The sequence below is a fragment of the Triturus cristatus genome, chromosome 5_2 (assembly GCF_964204655.1).
Source record: "Triturus cristatus chromosome 5_2, aTriCri1.1, whole genome shotgun sequence".
Classification (NCBI taxonomy): domain Eukaryota; kingdom Metazoa; phylum Chordata; class Amphibia; order Caudata; family Salamandridae; genus Triturus; species Triturus cristatus.
In genome coordinates this window covers 553,180,361-553,206,500 of record NC_140588.1, presented here as the reverse complement: position 1 = coordinate 553,206,500, position 26,140 = coordinate 553,180,361, and the positions used below count along the sequence as shown (strand labels likewise).

At 33.6% G+C, this 26,140-nt stretch overlaps 9 non-coding genes across 9 annotated transcripts; all 9 read right to left on the bottom strand.

Moving 5' to 3' along the window:
• Nucleotides 1-163: 163 nt before the first annotated feature.
• Nucleotides 164-235, bottom strand: TRNAQ-UUG (transfer RNA glutamine (anticodon UUG)). Its single transcript has one exon. It is a non-coding gene; the product is annotated as a tRNA-Gln (tRNA).
• A 2,438-nt stretch (nt 236-2,673) lies between these two features.
• Nucleotides 2,674-2,745, bottom strand: TRNAQ-UUG (transfer RNA glutamine (anticodon UUG)). Its single transcript has one exon. It is a non-coding gene; the product is annotated as a tRNA-Gln (tRNA).
• Nucleotides 2,746-5,183: 2,438 nt separating this feature from the next.
• On the bottom strand, nt 5,184-5,255 carry TRNAQ-UUG (transfer RNA glutamine (anticodon UUG)). Its single transcript has one exon. It is a non-coding gene; the product is annotated as a tRNA-Gln (tRNA).
• A 2,438-nt stretch (nt 5,256-7,693) lies between these two features.
• On the bottom strand, nt 7,694-7,765 carry TRNAQ-UUG (transfer RNA glutamine (anticodon UUG)). The gene has a single exon. It is a non-coding gene; the product is annotated as a tRNA-Gln (tRNA).
• A 4,948-nt stretch (nt 7,766-12,713) lies between these two features.
• Nucleotides 12,714-12,785, bottom strand: TRNAQ-UUG (transfer RNA glutamine (anticodon UUG)). Its single transcript has one exon. It is a non-coding gene; the product is annotated as a tRNA-Gln (tRNA).
• Nucleotides 12,786-17,733: 4,948 nt separating this feature from the next.
• Nucleotides 17,734-17,805, bottom strand: TRNAQ-UUG (transfer RNA glutamine (anticodon UUG)). Its single transcript has one exon. It is a non-coding gene; the product is annotated as a tRNA-Gln (tRNA).
• A 2,438-nt stretch (nt 17,806-20,243) lies between these two features.
• On the bottom strand, nt 20,244-20,315 carry TRNAQ-UUG (transfer RNA glutamine (anticodon UUG)). Its single transcript has one exon. It is a non-coding gene; the product is annotated as a tRNA-Gln (tRNA).
• Nucleotides 20,316-22,753: 2,438 nt separating this feature from the next.
• On the bottom strand, nt 22,754-22,825 carry TRNAQ-UUG (transfer RNA glutamine (anticodon UUG)). The gene has a single exon. It is a non-coding gene; the product is annotated as a tRNA-Gln (tRNA).
• Nucleotides 22,826-25,264: 2,439 nt separating this feature from the next.
• Nucleotides 25,265-25,336, bottom strand: TRNAQ-UUG (transfer RNA glutamine (anticodon UUG)). Its single transcript has one exon. It is a non-coding gene; the product is annotated as a tRNA-Gln (tRNA).
• Nucleotides 25,337-26,140: the final 804 nt, after the last annotated feature.

Sequence of the window (26,140 nt, the reverse complement as noted above, 5' to 3'; positions counted from 1 at the left end):
TGAGCCATTTAGTTTCCAGGTATTGTAAAAATTCTATTATTTGCTCACATCTAGTAAACTTTTAGAGTATAATCAATAAATTAATTTTTCACCCTACCGGTATTAGATATGTGATATTAATGAATACACTTGAAAGAAAATGATTTGGTCAAGAGTCATAAAATGGTCCCACCGAGATTTGAACTCGGATCATTGGATTCAAAGTCCAAAGTGCTAACCATTACACCATGGAACCTCCCATGTGAAAGGAGTGCAAACTGCTGCAGCAATGTGGAAATGTCAAAGTTTTTAATATTCTACTGTCAAAGAGAAACTGAATTGGATTGCTTTCCTATTCTGGTAAACTTTTGCATATTGAACTATGTTGGGGAAGGATGTTGCCCAAAAGACTCAAATAACGTTATAACTCTGTTGAACAGTGGTTTTTATGTGAGATAATATTTTTCAATGAAAGATAAGTTGCCCCCTGAGGCAAATCTCTTCTGTCAAAATGGAAAGCTCACCCTGGTACGGGAGGGTGGATGGTGTCGTGGTTAGCACTCTGGACTCTGAAAACAGGGATCTGAGTACAAATTTCAGTGGTACTTATCTGAACATTACAATTTTCTTTTCCATTCAGTTCTTAAAAGTTTTATTTGGAACAACATCACATTTACTTATAAACATGTAAAAATCAACCTGTACATATGTATCTCTGTATATATAGCTATATGTCTCTGTATATTTATAGGAACATATAAACATATAGATTATAAAAATAAATATAATTAGTGGAGGTGAAAATCATGAACAGTTGTTGCCTCTCAGCATTTGAAACATGAGTTTCTACTTCTTTTTCTTTTATATGTCCTGAAATTGAGATAGTCACTTTTTACTCATTATTGATCCAACAATACAGTTGATGTATACAAAGCATATCATATGATTTGTGAATGAAGTTCGAAAAATGAGAATTTGATCAGTACCTGTCATGCCTCCGACCAAAAGCTTATATTTTACGATTGGAGATCAACTGTTGTAAATCAGCATGAAAAACATTTTCTTTTCACGATTTCCATACTAATATACAACAACATTTTTACTAGCTGAATGAGATCATCATTTGGGTTCCTCTATGTTTGATTGAAGAAAACTTCTCATTCAAAATGTGCTATTTTTGCCTTATCAATAGCGGGAACGCTTAAAAAAGTGATGCTGTGAATCACCCGTCTGAAATGCGTTTGAGAAAATCAGGATATGATTTTATAATGGCTAACTACTTTGTGAAGAAATTTGATGTCAAAGTATTGTAAAGTTTGTATTGATGTAACTTGTTCAAGCTGATGGACATTTTGAAAGCATTCAATAATTGACTCTTTCAACCTACTGGTGTTGAATTTGAGCTATCAATGAACAAAGATGAAGAAATGGAAAAGCTCAAGAGTAATAAAAAAAGTCCCTCCAAGGTTTCAAATCGGATCATTGGATGCAAAGTCCAAATTGCCAACCATTGCTCTATCGAGCCACCCATGCAGGAGACAGAGACATTGCTTCAGTAGTCTGGAAATGTAGACTGTTTTATTATGCTACAGGCAAAGATGAACATTGTGATATAACTGTTATATTCAGATAAACATTTGAATATTTAACACTTTTATAGAGAATATAGCTGAAAAGAATCAAATCACATTAAATCTCTATCCACTATGACCATTCAAATGAGATATCTTTTTATCAATATAAGAGAAGGACATCACTGATGCGCTCTCTTTTGTCTCAATGGAAAAGGCACTCTTGTGTGAGAGGGTTCCAAGGTGTAATGGTTAGCACTCTGAATCCAGCGATCCGAGTTCAAATCTCGGTGGGACCTACTACAATTATGAGATTCACTGTTTAACTCATTTTTTAGAATTTGGTCTAGAAAAAACCTAATATCAACGTTTTATACTGATGCGTTTGAACGCATAAGTATGTATAGATGCATACATAGCTTTATCCATCTAGATAGCTGTTAGACAATATGAACATATCAATTATTCATAAACATAAATATTGAAGCTGAACCTAGAAACTGTTCTTTCACATCCACATTGTAAACATGAGTTTATTTTCCTTTCTCATCTATATGGCCAGTAATGAGATAGTTCATTTTTGCTGATTTCTTAGCTGACAACATGCTGGACTTACACAGTGCATTTCATTGTGAATTTCTTTGAAAGTGAATTTCAGATTCACACCTTTGACATGTCTTTCAAAAGATTCAACTTTATTGGTTGTGGATTTACTGTTGAAAATCAGTGTGTAAAATCTTTGTACGTCTGAATTTCAAGATTATTATTCAAACTGCACATCTTCGGTCCCCGTAATACAAAGTTTGACTCCTCAAGTTTTGTTTTAATGAATGCTTTGCAATTAAAAAGTTCCTTGTTCCCCTTATCAATAACAGTAAGATTTTAAAAAGTAATGTCGTGCATCAGGCCCCTGTGATGAGTTTGAGAACCAGAGTGAGTTTGTAAAATCTCTCATTATTTTGAGCCATTTAGTTTCCAGGTATTGTAAAAATTCTATTATTTGCTCACATCTAGTAAACTTTTAGAGTATAATCAATAAATTAATTTTTCACCCTACCGGTATTAGATATGTGATATTAATGAATACACTTGAAAGAAAATGATTTGGTCAAGAGTCATAAAATGGTCCCACCGAGATTTGAACTCGGATCATTGGATTCAAAGTCCAAAGTGCTAACCATTACACCATGGAACCTCCCATGTGAAAGGAGTGCAAACTGCTGCAGCAATGTGGAAATGTCAAAGTTTTTAATATTCTACTGTCAAAGAGAAACTGAATTGGATTGCTTTCCTATTCTGGTAAACTTTTGCATATTGAACTATGTTGGGGAAGGATGTTGCCCAAAAGACTCAAATAACGTTATAACTCTGTTGAACAGTGGTTTTTATGTGAGATAATATTTTTCAATGAAAGATAAGTTGCCCCCTGAGGCAAATCTCTTCTGTCAAAATGGAAAGCTCACCCTGGTACGGGAGGGTGGATGGTGTCGTGGTTAGCACTCTGGACTCTGAAAACAGGGATCTGAGTACAAATTTCAGTGGTACTTATCTGAACATTACAATTTTCTTTTCCATTCAGTTCTTAAAAGTTTTATTTGGAACAACATCACATTTACTTATAAACATGTAAAAATCAACCTGTACATATGTATCTCTGTATATATAGCTATATGTCTCTGTATATTTATAGGAACATATAAACATATAGATTATAAAAATAAATATAATTAGTGGAGGTGAAAATCATGAACAGTTGTTGCCTCTCAGCATTTGAAACATGAGTTTCTACTTCTTTCTCTTTTATATGTCCTGAAATTGAGATAGTCACTTTTTACTCATTATTGATCCAACAATACAGTTGATGTATACAAAGCATATCATATGATTTGTGAATGAAGTTCGAAAAATGAGAATTTGATCAGTACCTGTCATGCCTCTGACCAAAAGCTTATATTTTACGATTGGAGATCAACTGTTGTAAATCAGCATGAAAAACATTTTCTTTTCACGATTTCCATACTAATATAAAACAACATTTTTACTAGCTGAATGAGATCATCATTTGGGTTCCTCTATGTTTGATTGAAGAAAACTTCTCATTCAAAATGTGCTATTTTTGCCTTATCAATAGCGGGAACGCTTAAAAAAGTGATGCTGTGAATCACCCGTCTGAAATGCGTTTGAGAAAATCAGGATATGATTTTATAATGGCTAACTACTTTGTGAAGAAATTTGATGTCAAAGTATTGTAAAGTTTGTATTGATGTAACTTGTTCAAGCTGATGGACATTTTGAAAGCATTCAATAATTGACTCTTTCAACCTACTGGTGTTGAATTTGAGCTATCAATGAACAAAGATGAAGAAATGGAAAAGCTCAAGAGTAATAAAAAAAGTCCCTCCAAGGTTTCAAATCGGATCATTGGATGCAAAGTCCAAATTGCCAACCATTGCTCTATCGAGCCACCCATGCAGGAGACAGAGACATTGCTTCAGTAGTCTGGAAATGTAGACTGTTTTATTATGCTACAGGCAAAGATGAACATTGTGATATAACTGTTATATTCAGATAAACATTTGAATATTTAACACTTTTATAGAGAATATAGCTGAAAAGAATCAAATCACATTAAATCTCTATCCACTATGACCATTCAAATGAGATATCTTTTTATCAATATAAGAGAAGGACATCACTGATGCGCTCTCTTTTGTCTCAATGGAAAAGGCACTCTTGTGTGAGAGGGTTCCAAGGTGTAATGGTTAGCACTCTGAATCCAGCGATCCGAGTTCAAATCTCGGTGGGACCTACTACAATTATGAGATTCACTGTTTAACTCATTTTTTAGAATTTGGTCTAGAAAAAACCTAATATCAACGTTTTATACTGATGCGTTTGAACGCATAAGTATGTATAGATGCATACATAGCTTTATCCATCTAGATAGCTGTTAGACAATATGAACATATCAATTATTCATAAACATAAATATTGAAGCTGAACCTAGAAACTGTTCTTTCACATCCACATTGTAAACATGAGTTTATTTTCCTTTCTCATCTATATGGCCAGTAATGAGATAGTTCATTTTTGCTGATTTCTTAGCTGACAACATGCTGGACTTACACAGTGCATTTCATTGTGAATTTCTTTGAAAGTGAATTTCAGATTCACACCTTTGACATGTCTTTCAAAAGATTCAACTTTATTGGTTGTGGATTTACTGTTGAAAATCAGTGTGTAAAATCTTTGTACGTCTGAATTTCAAGATTATTATTCAAACTGCACATCTTCGGTCCCCGTAATACAAAGTTTGACTCCTCAAGTTTTGTTTTAATGAATGCTTTGCAATTAAAAAGTTCCTTGTTCCCCTTATCAATAACAGTAAGATTTTAAAAAGTAATGTCGTGCATCAGGCCCCTGTGATGAGTTTGAGAACCAGAGTGAGTTTGTAAAATCTCTCATTATTTTGAGCCATTTAGTTTCCAGGTATTGTAAAAATTCTATTATTTGCTCACATCTAGTAAACTTTTAGAGTATAATCAATAAATTAATTTTTCACCCTACCGGTATTAGATATGTGATATTAATGAATACACTTGAAAGAAAATGATTTGGTCAAGAGTCATAAAATGGTCCCACCGAGATTTGAACTCGGATCATTGGATTCAAAGTCCAAAGTGCTAACCATTACACCATGGAACCTCCCATGTGAAAGGAGTGCAAACTGCTGCAGCAATGTGGAAATGTCAAAGTTTTTAATATTCTACTGTCAAAGAGAAACTGAATTGGATTGCTTTCCTATTCTGGTAAACTTTTGCATATTGAACTATGTTGGGGAAGGATGTTGCCCAAAAGACTCAAATAACGTTATAACTCTGTTGAACAGTGGTTTTTATGTGAGATAATATTTTTCAATGAAAGATAAGTTGCCCCCTGAGGCAAATCTCTTCTGTCAAAATGGAAAGCTCACCCTGGTACGGGAGGGTGGATGGTGTCGTGGTTAGCACTCTGGACTCTGAAAACAGGGATCTGAGTACAAATTTCAGTGGTACTTATCTGAACATTACAATTTTCTTTTCCATTCAGTTCTTAAAAGTTTTATTTGGAACAACATCACATTTACTTATAAACATGTAAAAATCAACCTGTACATATGTATCTCTGTATATATAGCTATATGTCTCTGTATATTTATAGGAACATATAAACATATAGATTATAAAAATAAATATAATTAGTGGAGGTGAAAATCATGAACAGTTGTTGCCTCTCAGCATTTGAAACATGAGTTTCTACTTCTTTCTCTTTTATATGTCCTGAAATTGAGATAGTCACTTTTTACTCATTATTGATCCAACAATACAGTTGATGTATACAAAGCATATCATATGATTTGTGAATGAAGTTCGAAAAATGAGAATTTGATCAGTACCTGTCATGCCTCCGACCAAAAGCTTATATTTTACGATTGGAGATCAACTGTTGTAAATCAGCATGAAAAACATTTTCTTTTCACGATTTCCATACTAATATAAAACAACATTTTTACTAGCTGAATGAGATCATCATTTGGGTTCCTCTATGTTTGATTGAAGAAAACTTCTCATTCAAAATGTGCTATTTTTGCCTTATCAATAGCGGGAACGCTTAAAAAAGTGATGCTGTGAATCACCCGTCTGAAATGCGTTTGAGAAAATCAGGATATGATTTTATAATGGCTAACTACTTTGTGAAGAAATTTGATGTCAAAGTATTGTAAAGTTTGTATTGATGTAACTTGTTCAAGCTGATGGACATTTTGAAAGCATTCAATAATTGACTCTTTCAACCTACTGGTGTTGAATTTGAGCTATCAATGAACAAAGATGAAGAAATGGAAAAGCTCAAGAGTAATAAAAAAAGTCCCTCCAAGGTTTCAAATCGGATCATTGGATGCAAAGTCCAAATTGCCAACCATTGCTCTATCGAGCCACCCATGCAGGAGACAGAGACATTGCTTCAGTAGTCTGGAAATGTAGACTGTTTTATTATGCTACAGGCAAAGATGAACATTGTGATATAACTGTTATATTCAGATAAACATTTGAATATTTAACACTTTTATAGAGAATATAGCTGAAAAGAATCAAATCACATTAAATCTCTATCCACTATGACCATTCAAATGAGATATCTTTTTATCAATATAAGAGAAGGACATCACTGATGCGCTCTCTTTTGTCTCAATGGAAAAGGCACTCTTGTGTGAGAGGGTTCCAAGGTGTAATGGTTAGCACTCTGAATCCAGCGATCCGAGTTCAAATCTCGGTGGGACCTACTACAATTATGAGATTCACTGTTTAACTCATTTTTTAGAATTTGGTCTAGAAAAAACCTAATATCAACGTTTTATACTGATGCGTTTGAACGCATAAGTATGTATAGATGCATACATAGCTTTATCCATCTAGATAGCTGTTAGACAATATGAACATATCAATTATTCATAAACATAAATATTGAAGCTGAACCTAGAAACTGTTCTTTCACATCCACATTGTAAACATGAGTTTATTTTCCTTTCTCATCTATATGGCCAGTAATGAGATAGTTCATTTTTGCTGATTTCTTAGCTGACAACATGCTGGACTTACACAGTGCATTTCATTGTGAATTTCTTTGAAAGTGAATTTCAGATTCACACCTTTGACATGTCTTTCAAAAGATTCAACTTTATTGGTTGTGGATTTACTGTTGAAAATCAGTGTGTAAAATCTTTGTACGTCTGAATTTCAAGATTATTATTCAAACTGCACATCTTCGGTCCCCGTAATACAAAGTTTGACTCCTCAAGTTTTGTTTTAATGAATGCTTTGCAATTAAAAAGTTCCTTGTTCCCCTTATCAATAACAGTAAGATTTTAAAAAGTAATGTCGTGCATCAGGCCCCTGTGATGAGTTTGAGAACCAGAGTGAGTTTGTAAAATCTCTCATTATTTTGAGCCATTTAGTTTCCAGGTATTGTAAAAATTCTATTATTTGCTCACATCTAGTAAACTTTTAGAGTATAATCAATAAATTAATTGTTCACCCTACCGGTATTAGATATGTGATATTAATGAATACACTTGAAAGAAAATGATTTGGTCAAGAGTCATAAAATGGTCCCACCGAGATTTGAACTCGGATCATTGGATTCAAAGTCCAAAGTGCTAACCATTACACCATGGAACCTCCCATGTGAAAGGAGTGCAAACTGCTGCAGCAATGTGGAAATGTCAAAGTTTTTAATATTCTACTGTCAAAGAGAAACTGAATTGGATTGCTTTCCTATTCTGGTAAACTTTTGCATATTGAACTATGTTGGGGAAGGATGTTGCCCAAAAGACTCAAATAACGTTATAACTCTGTTGAACAGTGGTTTTCATGTGAGATAATATTTTTCAATGAAAGATAAGTTGCCCCCTGAGGCAAATCTCTTCTGTCAAAATGGAAAGCTCACCCTGGTACGGGAGGGTGGATGGTGTCGTGGTTAGCACTCTGGACTCTGAAAACAGGGATCTGAGTACAAATTTCAGTGGGACTTATCTGAACATTACAATTTTCTTTTCCATTCAGTTCTTAAAAGTTTTATTTGGAACAACATCACATTTACTTATAAACATGTAAAAATCAACCTGTACATATGTATCTCTGTATATATAGCTATATGTCTCTGTATATTTATAGGAACATATAAACATATAGATTATAAAAATAAATATAATTAGTGGAGGTGAAAATCATGAACAGTTGTTGCCTCTCAGCATTTGAAACATGAGTTTCTACTTCTTTCTCTTTTATATGTCCTGAAATTGAGATAGTCACTTTTTACTCATTATTGATCCAACAATACAGTTGATGTATACAAAGCATATCATATGATTTGTGAATGAAGTTCGAAAAATGAGAATTTGATCAGTACCTGTCATGCCTCCGACCAAAAGCTTATATTTTACGATTGGAGATCAACTGTTGTAAATCAGCATGAAAAACATTTTCTTTTCACGATTTCCATACTAATATAAAACAACATTTTTACTAGCTGAATGAGATCATCATTTGGGTTCCTCTATGTTTGATTGAAGAAAACTTCTCATTCAAAATGTGCTATTTTTGCCTTATCAATAGCGGGAACGCTTAAAAAAGTGATGCTGTGAATCACCCGTCTGAAATGCGTTTGAGAAAATCAGGATATGATTTTATAATGGCTAACTACTTTGTGAAGAAATTTGATGTCAAAGTATTGTAAAGTTTGTATTGATGTAACTTGTTCAAGCTGATGGACATTTTGAAAGCATTCAATAATTGACTCTTTCAACCTACTGGTGTTGAATTTGAGCTATCAATGAACAAAGATGAAGAAATGGAAAAGCTCAAGAGTAATAAAAAAAGTCCCTCCAAGGTTTCAAATCGGATCATTGGATGCAAAGTCCAAATTGCCAACCATTGCTCTATCGAGCCACCCATGCAGGAGACAGAGACATTGCTTCAGTAGTCTGGAAATGTAGACTGTTTTATTATGCTACAGGCAAAGATGAACATTGTGATATAACTGTTATATTCAGATAAACATTTGAATATTTAACACTTTTATAGAGAATATAGCTGAAAAGAATCAAATCACATTAAATCTCTATCCACTATGACCATTCAAATGAGATATCTTTTTATCAATATAAGAGAAGGACATCACTGATGCGCTCTCTTTTGTCTCAATGGAAAAGGCACTCTTGTGTGAGAGGGTTCCAAGGTGTAATGGTTAGCACTCTGAATCCAGCGATCCGAGTTCAAATCTCGGTGGGACCTACTACAATTATGAGATTCACTGTTTAACTCATTTTTTAGAATTTGGTCTAGAAAAAACCTAATATCAACGTTTTATACTGATGCGTTTGAACGCATAAGTATGTATAGATGCATACATAGCTTTATCCATCTAGATAGCTGTTAGACAATATGAACATATCAATTATTCATAAACATAAATATTGAAGCTGAACCTAGAAACTGTTCTTTCACATCCACATTGTAAACATGAGTTTATTTTCCTTTCTCATCTATATGGCCAGTAATGAGATAGTTCATTTTTGCTGATTTCTTAGCTGACAACATGCTGGACTTACACAGTGCATTTCATTGTGAATTTCTTTGAAAGTGAATTTCAGATTCACACCTTTGACATGTCTTTCAAAAGATTCAACTTTATTGGTTGTGGATTTACTGTTGAAAATCAGTGTGTAAAATCTTTGTACGTCTGAATTTCAAGATTATTATTCAAACTGCACATCTTCGGTCCCCGTAATACAAAGTTTGACTCCTCAAGTTTTGTTTTAATGAATGCTTTGCAATTAAAAAGTTCCTTGTTCCCCTTATCAATAACAGTAAGATTTTAAAAAGTAATGTCGTGCATCAGGCCCCTGTGATGAGTTTGAGAACCAGAGTGAGTTTGTAAAATCTCTCATTATTTTGAGCCATTTAGTTTCCAGGTATTGTAAAAATTCTATTATTTGCTCACATCTAGTAAACTTTTAGAGTATAATCAATAAATTAATTTTTCACCCTACCGGTATTAGATATGTGATATTAATGAATACACTTGAAAGAAAATGATTTGGTCAAGAGTCATAAAATGCTCCCACCGAGATTTGAACTCGGATCATTGGATTCAAAGTCCAAAGTGCTAACCATTACACCATGGAACCTCCCATGTGAAAGGAGTGCAAACTGCTGCAGCAATGTGGAAATGTCAAAGTTTTTAATATTCTACTGTCAAAGAGAAACTGAATTGGATTGCTTTCCTATTCTGGTAAACTTTTGCATATTGAACTATGTTGGGGAAGGATGTTGCCCAAAAGACTCAAATAACGTTATAACTCTGTTGAACAGTGGTTTTTATGTGAGATAATATTTTTCAATGAAAGATAAGTTGCCCCCTGAGGCAAATCTCTTCTGTCAAAATGGAAAGCTCACCCTGGTACGGGAGGGTGGATGGTGTCGTGGTTAGCACTCTGGACTCTGAAAACAGGGATCTGAGTACAAATTTCAGTGGGACTTATCTGAACATTACAATTTTCTTTTCCATTCAGTTCTTAAAAGTTTTATTTGGAACAACATCACATTTACTTATAAACATGTAAAAATCAACCTGTACATATGTATCTCTGTATATATAGCTATATGTCTCTGTATATTTATAGGAACATATAAACATATAGATTATAAAAATAAATATAATTAGTGGAGGTGAAAATCCTGAACAGTTGTTGCCTCTCAGCATTTGAAACATGAGTTTCTACTTCTTTCTCTTTTATATGTCCTGAAATTGAGATAGTCACTTTTTACTCATTATTGATCCAACAATACAGTTGATGTATACAAAGCATATCATATGATTTGTGAATGAAGTTCGAAAAATGAGAATTTGATCAGTACCTGTCATGCCTCCGACCAAAAGCTTATATTTTACGATTGGAGATCAACTGTTGTAAATCAGCATGAAAAACATTTTCTTTTCACGATTTCCATACTAATATAAAACAACATTTTTACTAGCTGAATGAGATCATCATTTGGGTTCCTCTATGTTTGATTGAAGAAAACTTCTCATTCAAAATGTGCTATTTTTGCCTTATCAATAGCGGGAACGCTTAAAAAAGTGATGCTGTGAATCACCCGTCTGAAATGCGTTTGAGAAAATCAGGATATGATTTTATAATGGCTAACTACTTTGTGAAGACATTTGATGTCAAAGTATTGTAAAGTTTGTATTGATGTAACTTGTTCAAGCTGATGGACATTTTGAAAGCATTCAATAATTGACTCTTTCAACCTACTGGTGTTGAATTTGAGCTATCAATGAACAAAGATGAAGAAATGGAAAAGCTCAAGAGTAATAAAAAAAGTCCCTCCAAGGTTTCAAATCGGATCATTGGATGCAAAGTCCAAATTGCCAACCATTGCTCTATCGAGCCACCCATGCAGGAGACAGAGACATTGCTTCAGTAGTCTGGAAATGTAGACTGTTTTATTATGCTACAGGCAAAGATGAACATTGTGATATAACTTTTATATTCAGATAAACATTTGAATATTTAACACTTTTATAGAGAATATAGCTGAAAAGAATCAAATCACATTAAATCTCTATCCACTATGACCATTCAAATGAGATATCTTTTTATCAATATAAGAGAAGGACATCACTGATGCGCTCTCTTTTGTCTCAATGGAAAAGGCACTCTTGTGTGAGAGGGTTCCAAGGTGTAATGGTTAGCACTCTGAATCCAGCGATCCGAGTTCAAATCTCGGTGGGACCTACTACAATTATGAGATTCACTGTTTAACTCATTTTTTAGAATTTGGTCTAGAAAAAACCTAATATCAACGTTTTATACTGATGCGTTTGAACGCATAAGTATGTATAGATGCATACATAGCTTTATCCATCTAGATAGCTGTTAGACAATATGAACATATCAATTATTCATAAACATAAATATTGAAGCTGAACCTAGAAACTGTTCTTTCACATCCACATTGTAAACATGAGTTTATTTTCCTTTCTCATCTATATGGCCAGTAATGAGATAGTTCATTTTTGCTGATTTCTTAGCTGACAACATGCTGGACTTACACAGTGCATTTCATTGTGAATTTCTTTGAAAGTGAATTTCAGATTCACACCTTTGACATGTCTTTCAAAAGATTCAACTTTATTGGTTGTGGATTTACTGTTGAAAATCAGTGTGTAAAATCTTTGTACGTCTGAATTTCAAGATTATTATTCAAACTGCACATCTTCGGTCCCCGTAATACAAAGTTTGACTCCTCAAGTTTTGTTTTAATGAATGCTTTGCAATTAAAAAGTTCCTTGTTCCCCTTATCAATAACAGTAAGATTTTAAAAAGTAATGTCGTGCATCAGGCCCCTGTGATGAGTTTGAGAAACCAGAGTGAGTTTGTAAAATCTCTCATTATTTTGAGCCATTTAGTTTCCAGGTATTGTAAAAATTCTATTATTTGCTCACATCTAGTAAACTTTTAGAGTATAATCAATAAATTAATTTTTCACCCTACCGGTATTAGATATGTGATATTAATGAATACACTTGAAAAAAATGATTTGGTCAAGAGTCATAAAATGGTCCCACCGAGATTTGAACTCGGATCATTGGATTCAAAGTCCAAAGTGCTAACCATTACACCATGGAACCTCCCATGTGAAAGGAGTGCAAACTGCTGCAGCAATGTGGAAATGTCAAAGTTTTTAATATTCTACTGTCAAAGAGAAACTGAATTGGATTGCTTTCCTATTCTGGTAAACTTTTGCATATTGAACTATGTTGGGGAAGGATGTTGCCCAAAAGACTCAAATAATGTTATAACTCTGTTGAACAGTGGTTTTTATGTGAGATAATATTTTTCAATGAAAGATAAGTTGCCCCCTGAGGCAAATCTCTTCTGTCAAAATGGAAAGCTCACCCTGGTACGGGAGGGTGGATGGTGTCGTGGTTAGCACTCTGGACTCTGAAAACAGGGATCTGAGTACAAATTTCAGTGGGACTTATCTGAACATTACAATTTTCTTTTCCATTCAGTTCTTAAAAGTTTTATTTGGAACAACATCACATTTACTTATAAACATGTAAAAATCAACCTGTACATATGTATCTCTGTATATATAGCTATATGTCTCTGTATATTTATAGGAACATATAAACATATAGATTATAAAAATAAATATAATTAGTGGAGGTGAAAATCATGAACAGTTGTTGCCTCTCAGCATTTGAAACATGAGTTTCTACTTCTTTCTCTTTTATATGTCCTGAAATTGAGATAGTCACTTTTTACTCATTATTGATCCAACAATACAGTTGATGTATACAAAGCATATCATATGATTTGTGAATGAAGTTCGAAAAATGAGAATTTGATCAGTACCTGTCATGCCTCCGACCAAAAGCTTATATTTTACGATTGGAGATCAACTGTTGTAAATCAGCATGAAAAACATTTTCTTTTCACGATTTCCATACTAATATAAAACAACATTTTTACTAGCTGAATGAGATCATCATTTGGGTTCCTCTATGTTTGATTGAAGAAAACTTCTCATTCAAAATGTGCTATTTTTGCCTTATCAATAGCGGGAACGCTTAAAAAAGTGATGCTGTGAATCACCCGTCTGAAATGCGTTTGAGAAAATCAGGATATGATTTTATAATGGCTAACTACTTTGTGAAGAAATTTGATGTCAAAGTATTGTAAAGTTTGTATTGATGTAACTTGTTCAAGCTGATGGACATTTTGAAAGCATTCAATAATTGACTCTTTCAACCTACTGGTGTTGAATTTGAGCTATCAATGAACAAAGATGAAGAAATGGAAAAGCTCAAGAGTAATAAAAAAAGTCCCTCCAAGGTTTCAAATCGGATCATTGGATGCAAAGTCCAAATTGCCAACCATTGCTCTATCGAGCCACCCATGCAGGAGACAGAGACATTGCTTCAGTAGTCTGGAAATGTAGACTGTTTTATTATGCTACAGGCAAAGATGAACATTGTGATATAACTGTTATATTCAGATAAACATTTGAATATTTAACACTTTTATAGAGAATATAGCTGAAAAGAATCAAATCACATTAAATCTCTATCCACTATGACCATTCAAATGAGATATCTTTTTATCAATATAAGAGAAGGACATCACTGATGCGCTCTCTTTTGTCTCAATGGAAAAGGCACTCTTGTGTGAGAGGGTTCCAAGGTGTAATGGTTAGCACTCTGAATCCAGCGATCCGAGTTCAAATCTCGGTGGGACCTACTACAATTATGAGATTCACTGTTTAACTCATTTTTTAGAATTTGGTCTAGAAAAAACCTAATATCAACGTTTTATACTGATGCGTTTGAACGCATAAGTATGTATAGATGCATACATAGCTTTATCCATCTAGATAGCTGTTAGACAATATGAACATATCAATTATTCATAAACATAAATATTGAAGCTGAACCTAGAAACTGTTCTTTCACATCCACATTGTAAACATGAGTTTATTTTCCTTTCTCATCTATATGGCCAGTAATGAGATAGTTCATTTTTGCTGATTTCTTAGCTGACAACATGCTGGACTTACACAGTGCATTTCATTGTGAATTTCTTTGAAAGTGAATTTCAGATTCACACCTTTGACATGTCTTTCAAAAGATTCAACTTTATTGGTTGTGGATTTACTGTTGAAAATCAGTGTGTAAAATCTTTGTACGTCTGAATTTCAAGATTATTATTCAAACTGCACATCTTCGGTCCCCGTAATACAAAGTTTGACTCCTCAAGTTTTGTTTTAATGAATGCTTTGCAATTAAAAAGTTCCTTGTTCCCCTTATCAATAACAGTAAGATTTTAAAAAGTAATGTCGTGCATCAGGCCCCTGTGATGAGTTTGAGAACCAGAGTGAGTTTGTAAAATCTCTCATTATTTTGAGCCATTTAGTTTCCAGGTATTGTAAAAATTCTATTATTTGCTCACATCTAGTAAACTTTTAGAGTATAATCAATAAATTAATTTTTCACCCTACCGGTATTAGATATGTGATATTAATGAATACACTTGAAAGAAAATGATTTGGTCAAGAGTCATAAAATGCTCCCACCGAGATTTGAACTCGGATCATTGGATTCAAAGTCCAAAGTGCTAACCATTACACCATGGAACCTCCCATGTGAAAGGAGTGCAAACTGCTGCAGCAATGTGGAAATGTCAAAGTTTTTAATATTCTACTGTCAAAGAGAAACTGAATTGGATTGCTTTCCTATTCTGGTAAACTTTTGCATATTGAACTATGTTGGGGAAGGATGTTGCCCAAAAGACTCAAATAACGTTATAACTCTGTTGAACAGTGGTTTTTATGTGAGATAATATTTTTCAATGAAAGATAAGTTGCCCCCTGAGGCAAATCTCTTCTGTCAAAATGGAAAGCTCACCCTGGTACGGGAGGGTGGATGGTGTCGTGGTTAGCACTCTGGACTCTGAAAACAGGGATCTGAGTACAAATTTCAGTGGGACTTATCTAAACATTACAATTTTCTTTTCCATTCAGTTCTTAAAAGTTTTATTTGGAACAACATCACATTTACTTATAAACATGTAAAAATCAACCTGTACATATGTATCTCTGTATATATAGCTATATGTCTCTGTATATTTATAGGAACATATAAACATATAGATTATAAAAATAAATATAATTAGTGGAGGTGAAAATCCTGAACAGTTGTTGCCTCTCAGCATTTGAAACATGAGTTTCTACTTCTTTCTCTTTTATATGTCCTGAAATTGAGATAGTCACTTTTTACTCATTATTGATCCAACAATACAGTTGATGTATACAAAGCATATCATATGATTTGTGAATGAAGTTCGAAAAATGAGAATTTGATCAGTACCTGTCATGCCTCCGACCAAAAGCTTATATTTTACGATTGGAGATCAACTGTTGTAAATCAGCATGAAAAACATTTTCTTTTCACGATTTCCATACTAATATAAAACAACATTTTTACTAGCTGAATGAGATCATCATTTGGGTTCCTCTATGTTTGATTGAAGAAAACTTCTCATTCAAAATGTGCTATTTTTGCCTTATCAATAGCGGGAACGCTTAAAAAAGTGATGCTGTGAATCACCCGTCTGAAATGCGTTTGAGAAAATCAGGATATGATTTTATAATGGCTAACTACTTTGTGAAGACATTTGATGTCAAAGTATTGTAAAGTTTGTATTGATGTAACTTGTTCAAGCTGATGGACATTTTGAAAGCATTCAATAATTGACTCTTTCAACCTACTGGTGTTGAATTTGAGCTATCAATGAACAAAGATGAAGAAATGGAAAAGCTCAAGAGTAATAAAAAAAGTCCCTCCAAGGTTTCAAATCGGATCATTGGATGCAAAGTCCAAATTGCCAACCATTGCTCTATCGAGCCACCCATGCAGGAGACAGAGACATTGCTTCAGTAGTCTGGAAATGTAGACTGTTTTATTATGCTACAGGCAAAGATGAACATTGTGATATAACTTTTATATTCAGATAAACATTTGAATATTTAACACTTTTATAGAGAATATAGCTGAAAAGAATCAAATCACATTAAATCTCTATCCACTATGACCATTCAAATGAGATATCTTTTTATCAATATAAGAGAAGGACATCACTGATGCGCTCTCTTTTGTCTCAATGGAAAAGGCACTCTTGTGTGAGAGGGTTCCAAGGTGTAATGGTTAGCACTCTGAATCCAGCGATCCGAGTTCAAATCTCGGTGGGACCTACTACAATTATGAGATTCACTGTTTAACTCATTTTTTAGAATTTGGTCTAGAAAAAACCTAATATCAACGTTTTATACTGATGCGTTTGAACGCATAAGTATGTATAGATGCATACATAGCTTTATCCATCTAGATAGCTGTTAGACAATATGAACATATCAATTATTCATAAACATAAATATTGAAGCTGAACCTAGAAACTGTTCTTTCACATCCACATTGTAAACATGAGTTTATTTTCCTTTCTCATCTATATGGCCAGTAATGAGATAGTTCATTTTTGCTGATTTCTTAGCTGACAACATGCTGGACTTACACAGTGCATTTCATTGTGAATTTCTTTGAAAGTGAATTTCAGATTCACACCTTTGACATGTCTTTCAAAAGATTCAACTTTATTGGTTGTGGATTTACTGTTGAAAATCAGTGTGTAAAATCTTTGTACGTCTGAATTTCAAGATTATTATTCAAACTGCACATCTTCGGTCCCCGTAATACAAAGTTTGACTCCTCAAGTTTTGTTTTAATGAATGCTTTGCAATTAAAAAGTTCCTTGTTCCCCTTATCAATAACAGTAAGATTTTAAAAAGTAATGTCGTGCATCAGGCCCCTGTGATGAGTTTGAGAAACCAGAGTGAGTTTGTAAAATCTCTCATTATTTTGAGCCATTTAGTTTCCAGGTATTGTAAAAATTCTATTATTTGCTCACATCTAGTAAACTTTTAGAGTATAATCAATAAATTAATTTTTCACCCTACCGGTATTAGATATGTGATATTAATGAATACACTTGAAAAAAATGATTTGGTCAAGAGTCATAAAATGGTCCCACCGAGATTTGAACTCGGATCATTGGATTCAAAGTCCAAAGTGCTAACCATTACACCATGGAACCTCCCATGTGAAAGGAGTGCAAACTGCTGCAGCAATGTGGAAATGTCAAAGTTTTTAATATTCTACTGTCAAAGAGAAACTGAATTGGATTGCTTTCCTATTCTGGTAAACTTTTGCATATTGAACTATGTTGGGGAAGGATGTTGCCCAAAAGACTCAAATAATGTTATAACTCTGTTGAACAGTGGTTTTTATGTGAGATAATATTTTTCAATGAAAGATAAGTTGCCCCCTGAGGCAAATCTCTTCTGTCAAAATGGAAAGCTCACCCTGGTACGGGAGGGTGGATGGTGTCGTGGTTAGCACTCTGGACTCTGAAAACAGGGATCTGAGTACAAATTTCAGTGGGACTTATCTGAACATTACAATTTTCTTTTCCATTCAGTTCTTAAAAGTTTTATTTGGAACAACATCACATTTACTTATAAACATGTAAAAATCAACCTGTACATATGTATCTCTGTATATATAGCTATATGTCTCTGTATATTTATAGGAACATATAAACATATAGATTATAAAAATAAATATAATTAGTGGAGGTGAAAATCATGAACAGTTGTTGCCTCTCAGCATTTGAAACATGAGTTTCTACTTCTTTCTCTTTTATATGTCCTGAAATTGAGATAGTCACTTTTTACTCATTATTGATCCAACAATACAGTTGATGTATACAAAGCATATCATATGATTTGTGAATGAAGTTCAAAAATGAGAATTTGATCAGTACCTGTCATGCCTCCGACCAAAAGCTTATATTTTACGATTGGAGATCAACTGTTGTAAATCAGCATGAAAAACATTTTCTTTTCACGATTTCCATACTAATATAAAACAACATTTTTACTAGCTGAATGAGATCATCATTTGGGTTCCTCTATGTTTGATTGAAGAAAACTTCTCATTCAAAATGTGCTATTTTCGCCTTATCAATAGCGGGAAAGCTTGAAAAAGTGATGCTGTGAATCACCCGTCTGAAATGCGTTTGAGAAAATCAGGATATGATTTTATAATGGCTAACTACTTTGTGAAGAAATTTGATGTCAAAGTATTGTAAAGTTTGTATTGATGTAACTTGTTCAAGCTGATGGACATTTTGAAAGCATTCAATAATTGACTCTTTCAACCTACTGGTGTTGAATTTGAGCTATCAATGAACAAAGATGAAGAAATGGAAAAGCTCAAGAGTAATAAAAAAAGTCCCTCCTTGGTTTCAAATCGGATCATTGGATGCAAAGTCCAAATTGCCAACCATTGCTCTATCGAGCCACCCATGCAGGAGACAGAGACATTGCTTCAGTAGTCTGGAAATGTAGACTGTTTTATTATGCTACAGGCAAAGATGAACATTGTGATATAACTTTTATATTCAGATAAACATTTGAATATTTAACCCTTTTATAGAGAATATAGCTGAAAAGAATCAAATCACATTAAATCTCTATCCACTATGACCATTCAAATGAGATATCTTTTTATCAATATAAGAGAAGGACATCACTGATGCGCTCTCTTTTGTCTCAATGGAAAAGGCACTCTTGTGTGAGAGGGTTCCAAGGTGTAATGGTTAGCACTCTGAATCCAGCGATCCGAGTTCAAATCTCGGTGGGACGTACTACAATTATGAGATTCACTGTTTAACTCATTTTTTAGAATTTGGTCTAGAAAAAACCTAATATCAACGTTTTATACTGATGCGTTTGAACGCATAAGTATGTATAGATGCATACATAGCTTTATCCATCTAGATAGCTGTTAGACAATATGAACATATCAATTATTCATAAACATAAATATTGAAGCTGAACCTAGAAACTGTTCTTTCACATCCACATTGTAAACATGAGTTTATTTTCCTTTCTCATCTATATGGCCAGTAATGAGATAGTTCATTTTTGCTGATTTCTTAGCTGACAACATGCTGGACTTACACAGTGCATTTCATTGTGAATTTCTTTGAAAGTGAATTTCAGATTCACACCTTTGACATGTCTTTCAAAAGATTCAACTTTATTGGTTGTGGATTTACTGTTGAAAATCAGTGTGTAAAATCTTTGTACGTCTGAATTTCAAGAATATTATTCAAACTGCACATCTTCGGTCCCCGTAATACAAAGTTTGACTCCTCAAGTTTTGTTTTAATGAATGCTTTGCAATTAAAAAGTTCCTTGTTCCCCTTATCAATAACAGTAAGATTTTAAAAAGTAATGTCGTGCATCAGGCCCCTGTGATGAGTTTGAGAAACCAGAGTGAGTTTGTAAAATCTCTCATTATTTTGAGCCATTTAGTTTCCAGGTATTGTAAAAATTCTATTATTTGCTCACATCTAGTAAACTTTTAGAGTATAATCAATAAATTAATTTTTCACCCTACCGGTATTAGATATGTGATATTAATGAATACACTTGAAAGAAAATGATTTGGTCAAGAGTCATAAAATGGTCCCACCGAGATTTGAACTCGGATCATTGGATTCAAAGTCCAAAGTGCTAACCATTACACCATGGAACCTCCCATGTGAAAGGAGTGCAAACTGCTGCAGCAATGTGGAAATGTCAAAGTTTTTAATATTCTACTGTCAAAGAGAAACTGAATTGGATTGCTTTCCTATTCTGGTAAACTTTTGCATATTGAACTATGTTGGGGAAGGATGTTGCCCAAAAGACTCAAATAACGTTATAACTCTGTTGAACAGTGGTTTTTATGTGAGATAATATTTTTCAATGAAAGATAAGTTGCCCCCTGAGGCAAATCTCTTCTGTCAAAATGGAAAGCTCACCCTGGTACGGGAGGGTGGATGGTGTCGTGGTTAGCACTCTGGAGACTGAAAACAGGGATCTGAGTACAAATTTCAGTGGGACTTATCTGAACATTACAATTTTCTTTTCCATTCAGTTCTTAGAAGTTTTATTTGGAACAACATCACATTTACTTATAAACATGTAAAAATCAACCTGTACATATGTATCTCTGTATATATAGCTATATGTCTCTGTATATTTATAGGAACATATAAACATATAGATTATAAAAATAAATATAATTAGTGGAGGTGAAAATCATGAACAGTTGTTGCCTCTCAGCATTTGAAACATGAGTTTCTACTTCTTTCTCTTTTATATGTCCTGAAATTGAGATAGTCACTTTTTACTCATTATTGATCCAACAATACAGTTGATGTATACAAAGCATATCATATGATTTGTGAATAAAGTTCAAAAATGAGAATTTGATCAGTACCTGTCATGCCTCCGACCAAAAGCTTATATTTTACGATTGGAGATCAACTGTTGTAAATCAGCATGAAAAACATTTTCTTTTCACGATTTCCATACTAATATAAAACAACATTTTTACTAGCTGAATGAGATCATCATTTGGGTTCCTCTATGTTTGATTGAAGAAAACTTCTCATTCAAATTGTGCTATTTTCGCCTTATCAATAGCGGGAAAGCTTAAAAAAGTGATGCTGTGAATCACCCGTCTGAAATGCGTTTGAGAAAATCAGGATATGATTTTATAATGGCTAACTACTTTGTGAAGAAATTTGATGTCAAAGTATTGTAAAGTTTGTATTGATGTAACTTGTTCAAGCTGATGGACATTTTGAAAGCATTCAATAATTGACTCTTTCAACCTACTGGTGTTGAATTTGAGCTATCAATGAACAAAGATGAAGAAATGGAAAAGCTCAAGAGTAATAAAAAAAGTCCCTCCAAGGTTTCAAATCGGATCATTGGATGCAAAGTCCAAATTGCCAACCATTGCTCTATCGAGCCACCCATGCAGGAGACAGAGACATTGCTTCAGTAGTCTGGAAATGTAGACTGTTTTATTATGCTACAGGCAAAGATGAACATTGTGATATAACTTTTATATTCAGATAAACATTTGAATATTTAACCCTTTTATAGAGAATATAGCTGAAAAGAATCAAATCACATTAAATCTCTATCCACTATGACCATTCAAATGAGATATCTTTTTATCAATATAAGAGAAGGACATCACTGATGCGCTCTCTTTTGTCTCAATGGAAAAGGCACTCTTGTGTGAGAGGGTTCCAAGGTGTAATGGTTAGCACTCTGAATCCAGCGATCCGAGTTCAAATCTCGGTGGGACGTACTACAATTATGAGATTCACTGTTTAACTCATTTTTTAGAATTTGGTCTAGAAAAAACCTAATATCAACGTTTTATACTGATGCGTTTGAACGCATAAGTATGTATAGATGCATACATAGCTTTATCCATCTAGATAGCTGTTAGACAATATGAACATATCAATTATTCATAAACATAAATATTGAAGCTGAACCTAGAAACTGTTCTTTCACATCCACATTGTAAACATGAGTTTATTTTCCTTTCTCATCTATATGGCCAGTAATGAGATAGTATATTTTTGCTGATTTCTTAGCTGACAACATGCTGGACTTACACAGTGCATTTCATTGTGAATTTCTTTGAAAGTGAATTTCAGATTCACACCTTTGACATGTCTTTCAAAAGATTCAACTTTATTGGTTGTGGATTTACTGTTGAAAATCAGTGTGTAAAATCTTTGTACGTCTGAATTTCAAGAATATTATTCAAACTGCACATCTTCGGTCCCCGTAATACAAAGTTTGACTCCTCAAGTTTTGTTTTAATGAGTGCTTTGCAATTAAAAAGTTCCTTGTTCCCCTTATCAATAACAGTAAGATTTTAAAAAGTAATGTCGTGCATCAGGGCCCTGTGATGAGTTTGAGAAACCAGAGTGAGTTTGTAAAATCTCTCATTATTTTGAGCCATTTAGTTTCCAGGTATTGTAAAAATTCTATTATTTGCTCACATCTAGTAAACTTTTAGAGTATAATCAATAAATTAATTTTTCACCCTACCGGTATTAGATATGTGATATTAATGAATACACTTGAAAGAAAATGATTTGGTCAAGAGTCATAAAATGGTCCCACCGAGATTTGAACTCGGATCATTGGATTCAAAGTCCAAAGTGCTAACCATTACACCATGGAACCTCCCATGTGAAAGGAGTGCAAACTGCTGCAGCAATGTGGAAATGTCAAAGTTTTTAATATTCTACTGTCAAAGAGAAACTGAATTGGATTGCTTTCCTATTCTGGTAAACTTTTGCATATTGAACTATGTTGGGGAAGGATGTTGCCCAAAAGACTCAAATAACGTTATAACTCTGTTGAACAGTGGTTTTTATGTGAGATAATATTTTTCAATGAAAGATAAGTTGCCCCCTGAGGCAAATCTCTTCTGTCAAAATGGAAAGCTCACCCTGGTACGGGAGGGTGGATGGTGTCGTGGTTAGCACTCTGGACTCTGAAAACAGGGATCTGAGTACAAATTTCAGTGGGACTTATCTGAACATTACAATTTTCTTTTCCATTCAGTTCTTAGAAGTTTTATTTGGAACAACATCACATTTACTTATAAACATGTAAAAATCAACCTGTACATATGTATCTCTGTATGTATAGCTATATGTCTCTGTATATTTATAGGAACATATAAACATATAGATTATAAAAATATATATAATTAGTGGAGGTGAAAATCATGAACAGTTGTTGCCTCTCAGCATTTGAAACATGAGTTTCTACTTCTTTCTCTTTTATATGTCCTGAAATTGAGATAGTCACTTTTTACTCATTATTGATCCAACAATACAGTTGATGTATACAAAGCATATCATATGATTTGTGAATGAAGTTCGAAAAATGAGAATTTGATCAGTACCTGTCATGCCTCCGACCAAAAGCTTATATTTTACGATTGGAGATCAACTGTTGTAAATCAGCATGAAAAACATTTTCTTTTCACGATTTCCATACTAATATAAAACAACATTTTTACTAGCTGAATGAGATCATCATTTGGGTTCCTCTATGTTTGATTGAAGAAAACTTCTCATTCAAAATGTGCTATTTTTGCCTTATCAATAGCGGGAACGCTTAAAAAAGTGATGCTGTGAATCACCCGTCTGAAATGCGTTTGAGAAAATCAGGATATGATTTTATAATGGCTAACTACTTTGTGAAGAAATTTGATGTCAAAGTATTTTAAAGTTTGTATTGATGTAACTTGTTCAAGCTGATGGACATTTTGAAAGCATTCAATAATTGACTCTTTCAACCTACTGGTGCTGGATTTGAGCTATCAATGAACAAAGATGAAGAAATGGAAAAGCTCAAGAGTAATAAAAAAAGTCCCTCCAAGGTTTCAAATCGGATCATTGGATGCAAAGTCCAAATTGCCAACCATTGCTCTATGGAGCCACCCATGCAGGAGACAGAGACATTGCTTCAGTAGTCTGGAAATGTAGACTGTTTTATTATGCTACAGGCAAAGATGAACATTGTGATATAACTTTTATATTCAGATAAACATTTGAATATTTAACACTTTTATAGAGAATATAGCTGAAAAGAATCAAATCACATTAAATCTCTATCCACTATGACCATTCAAATGAGATATCTTTTTATCAATATAAGAGAAGGACATCACTGATGCGCTCTCTTTTGTCTCAATGGAAAAGGCACTCTTGTGTGAGAGGGTTCCAAGGTGTAATGGTTAGCACTCTGAATCCAGCGATCCGAGTTCAAATCTCGGTGGGACCTACTACAATTATGAGATTCACTGTTTAACTCATTTTTTAGAATTTGGTCTAGAAAAAACCTAATATCAACGTTTTATACTGATGCGTTTGAACGCATAAGTATGTATAGATGCATACATAGCTTTATCCATCTAGATAGCTGTTAGACAATATGAACATATCAATTATTCATAAACATAAATATTGAAGCTGAACCTAGAAACTGTTCTTTCACATCCACATTGTAAACATGAGTTTATTTTCCTTTCTCATCTATATGGCCAGTAATGAGATAGTTCATTTTTGCTGATTTCTTAGCTGACAACATGCTGGACTTACACAGTGCATTTCATTGTGAATTTCTTTGAAAGTGAATTTCAGATTCACACCTTTGACATGTCTTTCAAAAGATTCAACTTTATTGGTTGTGGATTTACTGTTGAAAATCAGTGTGTAAAATCTTTGTACGTCTGAATTTCAAGATTATTATTCAAACTGCACATCTTCGGTCCCCGTAATACAAAGTTTGACTCCTCAAGTTTTGTTTTAATGAATGCTTTGCAATTAAAAAGTTCCTTGTTCCCCTTATCAATAACAGTAAGATTTTAAAAAGTAATGTCGTGCATCAGGCCCCTGTGATGAGTTTGAGAAACCAGAGTGAGTTTGTAAAATCTCTCATTATTTTGAGCCATTTAGTTTCCAGGTAGTGTAAAAATTCTATTATTTGCTCACATCTAGTAAACTTTTAGAGTATAATCAATAAATTAATTTTTCACCCTACCGGTATTAGATATGTGATATTAATGAATACACTTGAAAGAAAATGATTTGGTCAAGAGTCATAAAATGGTCCCACCGAGATTTGAACTCGGATCATTGGATTCAAAGTCCAAAGTGCTAACCATTACACCATGGAACCTCCCATGTGAAAGGAGTGCAAACTGCTGCAGCAATGTGGAAATGTCAAAGTTTTTAATATTCTACTGTCAAAGAGAAACTGAATTGGATTGCTTTCCTATTCTGGTAAACTTTTGCATATTGAACTATGTTGGGGAAGGATGTTGCCCAAAAGACTCAAATAACGTTATAACTCTGTTGAACAGTGGTTTTTATGTGAGATAATATTTTTCAATGAAAGATAAGTTGCCCCCTGAGGCAAATCTCTTCTGTCAAAATGGAAAGCTCACCCTGGTACGGGAGGGTGGATGGTGTCGTGGTTAGCACTCTGGAGACTGAAAACAGGGATCTGAGTACAAATTTCAGTGGGACTTATCTGAACATTACAATTTTCTTTTCCATTCAGTTCTTAGAAGTTTTATTTGGAACAACATCACATTTACTTATAAACATGTAAAAATCAACCTGTACATATGTATCTCTGTATATATAGCTATATGTCTCTGTATATTTATAGGAACATATAAACATATAGATTATAAAAATAAATATAATTAGTGGAGGTGAAAATCATGAACAGTTGTTGCCTCTCAGCATTTGAAACATGAGTTTCTACTTCTTTCTCTTTTATATGTCCTGAAATTGAGATAGTCACTTTTTACTCATTATTGATCCAACAATACAGTTGATGTATACAAAGCATATCATATGATTTGTGAATGAAGTTCAAAAATGAGAATTTGATCAGTACCTGTCATGCCTCCGACCAAAAGCTTATATTTTACGATTGGAGATCAACTGTTGTAAATCAGCATGAAAAACATTT